This window comes from Pelobates fuscus, chromosome 2 (genome assembly GCF_036172605.1).
Source record: "Pelobates fuscus isolate aPelFus1 chromosome 2, aPelFus1.pri, whole genome shotgun sequence".
NCBI lineage: Eukaryota > Metazoa > Chordata > Amphibia > Anura > Pelobatidae > Pelobates > Pelobates fuscus.
The window spans coordinates 386,341,692-386,345,761 of record NC_086318.1 but is presented as its reverse complement, the minus strand read 5'-3'; the positions used below and the strand labels follow the sequence as shown (position 1 = coordinate 386,345,761).

The 4,070-nt window shown below is 32.3% G+C and overlaps 1 non-coding gene across 1 annotated transcript; it reads right to left on the bottom strand.

The window, feature by feature from the left end:
* Window positions 1–2,725: 2,725 nt before the first annotated feature.
* On the bottom strand, window positions 2,726–2,807 carry TRNAS-GCU (transfer RNA serine (anticodon GCU)). Its single transcript has one exon. It is a non-coding gene; the product is annotated as a tRNA-Ser (tRNA).
* Between the last annotated feature and the right edge of the window lie 1,263 nt (window positions 2,808–4,070).

The window sequence follows — 4,070 nt, the reverse complement described above, 5'->3', positions numbered from 1 at the left end:
GTATACAATGATACTCCATACTCTGTATATAAATATACTCTATGTACTCCAAGTACTGTATACAATGATACTCCATACTCTGTATATAAATATGCTCTATGTACTCCATATACTGTATACAATGATACTCCATACTCTGTATATAAATATACTCTATATACTCCATGTACTGTATACAATGATACTCCATACCCTGTATATAAATATACTCTATGTACTCCAAGTACTGTATACAATGATACTCCATACTCTGTATATAAATATACTCTATGTACTCCAAGTACTGTATACAATGATACTCCATACTCTGTATATAAATATACTCTATGTACTCCATATACTGTATACAATGATACTCAATACCCTGTATATAAATATACTCTATGTACTCCAAGTACTGTATACAATGATACTCCATACTCTGTATATAAATATGCTCTATGTACTCCATATACTGTATACAATGATACTCCATACTCTGTATATAAATATACTCTATGTACTCCAAGTACTGTATACAATGATACTCCATACTCTGTATATAAATATGCTCTATGTACTCCATATACTGTATACAATGATACTCCATACTCTGTATATAAATATACTCTATATACTCCATGTACTGTATACAATGATACTCCATACCCTGTATATAAATATACTCTATGTACTCCATATACTGTATACAATGATACTCCATACCCTGTATATAAATATACTCTATGTACTCCATATACTGTATACAATGATACTCCATACCCTGTATATAAATATACTCTATATACTCCATGTACTGTATACAATGATACTCCATACTCTGTATATAAATATACTCTATATACTCCATGTACTGTATACAATGATACTCCATACTCTGTATATAAATATACTCTATGTACTCCATGTACTGTATACAATGATACTCCATACTCTGTATATAAATATACTCTATGTACTCCAAATACTGTATACAATGATACTCCATACCCTGTATATAAATATACTCTATGTACTCCATATACTGTATACAATGATACTCCATACCCTGTATATAAATATACTCTATGTACTCCATATACTGTATACAATGATACTCCATACCCTGTATATAAATATACTCTATATACTCCATATACTGTATACAATGATACTCCATACTCTGTATATAAATATGCTCTATGTACTCCATGTACTGTATACAATGATACTCCATACCCTGTATATAAATATACTCTATGTACTCCATATACTGTATACAATGATACTCCATACTCTGTATATAAATATACTCTATGTACTCCATATACTGTATACAATGATACTCCATACTCTGTATATAAATATACTCTATGTACTCCATATACTGTATACAATGATACCCCATACTCTGTATATAAATATACTCTATGTACTCCAAATACTGTATACAATGATACTCAATACCCTGTATATAAATATACTCTATGTACTCCATATACTGTATACAATGATACTCCATACTCTGTATATAAATATACTCTATACAATGATACTCCATACTCTGTATATAAATATACTCTATATACTCCATGTACTGTATACAATGATACTCCATACCCTGTATATAAATATACTCTATGTACTCCAAGTACTGTATACAATGATACTCCATACTCTGTATATAAATATACTCTATGTACTCCAAGTACTGTATACAATGATACTCCATACTCTGTATATAAATATACTCTATGTACTCCATATACTGTATACAATGATACTCAATACCCTGTATATAAATATACTCTATGTACTCCATATACTGTATACAATGATACTCCATACCCTGTATATAAATATACTCTATGTACTCCATATACTGTATACAATGATACTCCATACTCTGTATATAAATATACTCTATACAATGATACTCCATACTCTGTATACACTATGTCTATGCACTCTTTACACTCTATGTACAATTACTCTATGTACTTTATACACTGTGTACACACGCCTTCTCACCGCACCCGAACATAATCTCTCAGTCATACTTTACACATTTCCTTAACAGGCTGCCTGTGTTTGTATTATGTTACATTATAGATCACTATAGATCCCCATTCCATGCATTCCCCCTGCCCTTTACACAGACACACACACACACACACACACACACACACAATATTTCATATCATTCTTATAAAAAAAACAAGAAAAGAAAGAAAAATCAGGCTCCTGCATCAAATACTTTGTATTTAATTTTTTTTTTAAATCTCCAAAATCTAATATTTTTCTTAGTACGAGCCATCAATCTTTAATATCTCATATATTTTTTATTTTAAAAAGTCTCAATATCTAATGTCATTCTTAGTAAAAAATCAGAGACTTCCAAGCTCTAATAACTCTCTGAGTAAAAAATCAATCTCCAATGTTTAATACAATTTTTAGAATACATCATTAAAATCAAATCTACAATATCATTCTTTGTAAAAATCCTTACTCTAAATGTATTTATTATCTTCAACTCCCATCAACCGAAATATAATTGTGATATTTTAATGTTTTACTGCCAATTATTACAGCTGTTTAATAATCCCATTAATTGCAAAGAACAGGTTTGCTGATGAAACACAAGTGATCTACAAGTAATTTATTTCATGTGTCTTTTAAGAGTGCAGTAAATTATGGCAATTATGCTTCATCCAATTAATACAATGAGAAAAAGAAAAAAAAAATCCGACGAGGATGGGATTCGAACCCACGCGTGCAGAGCACAATGGATTAGCAGTCCATCGCCTTAACCACTCGGCCACCTCGTCTGTTGTATCCCCTCCCCCTATCATGTTTTTACTGAATGTCACATTAAAAAGAAAAATATATGGAGTTTTATTATTATACAACAGTTGACATTGAATTGCTATGACGTACATAACAGCTAGTTTATTTTACAATATACAATTTTAACATAGAAGCACTGCCCGGCAGAATGTTGAATTAAAGTGATCCAGCTGCGACATTAATTAATTAATTAGTCATGGCACTGTGCAGCGCCCTGTAGTGGTTATGGTGCCAGGCCAAGCTCATTCGCCGAGAGCATCAGCGGGCCATTCTCAGCCAACGAGCTAAACCCTGAACTGCCAGACTTAGCTCAAACAGAGAGCTTCCAGCTCTGCCGGTTGTAGTGGAGGCAGGGAGCGGCCACTGGTGGATCCCAGGAAAGAAGTCAAACCATTCTAAATCCTTTTGACTACTTACTATTGGAGAGCTCCATGGCACTCCGGGCACCATAACCACTACACCACACTATAGTAATTATGGTGTTTGGAGTGGTCCATTAAATAAAAGATGTACCGCTGGAGCATTTGAATTCCACATACAGCCGGGCGGCCCTGGAAATTCACAGGCATTCTGTGGTTTTAATCATTCAAATCCCTTGATTTTTCCCCAGCTTAAATTCAGGGCAGAACATCCCGCTTACTACCCAATATATAAAAGTTATGTAAAAATGGCTGAGAAACTAAGTGGGATATGTAGAAGCGGGTACTTTAAATGTACCTGTTATTTATTTATTTATTTATTACTGGTATTTATAAAACGCCAACAGATTCCGCTGTTGCACTGTAGTGGTAACTATTAAAGAAGCCTAAATTAATTTTAAATCTTTAACCCAAAGATGATTTTAATATAACTGGTCCAATAATTAAAGTGCAAGAGCCTAATAACATATAATGGACACTAGATGTATTAGTATGCTCTCTAGTGGTCACTATAAAACAGTGCAAGGAGTATCTGTACTATCACGACCTCTGGTGGTCACTGCAAGAAATAGCATCTCTTCTACTCTTCTACTGTTTTGGATATTGAATTGTTATTTTGGGCGAGAGGTCCATTTAAATTTCCATATACGATAAAATTATATTTATCAAACCATAATTTAGAATTTATATAGATTTTATTAAATATATTTAATATATTTAATTTTGGTCCAGGCTGAATATTGAACTGTATTTATATTTTATGTTATCATGAGGATATTAGAAAAGCCCTCTTATTTTCCTATTGCAGTTTGCGCTAAGTATATA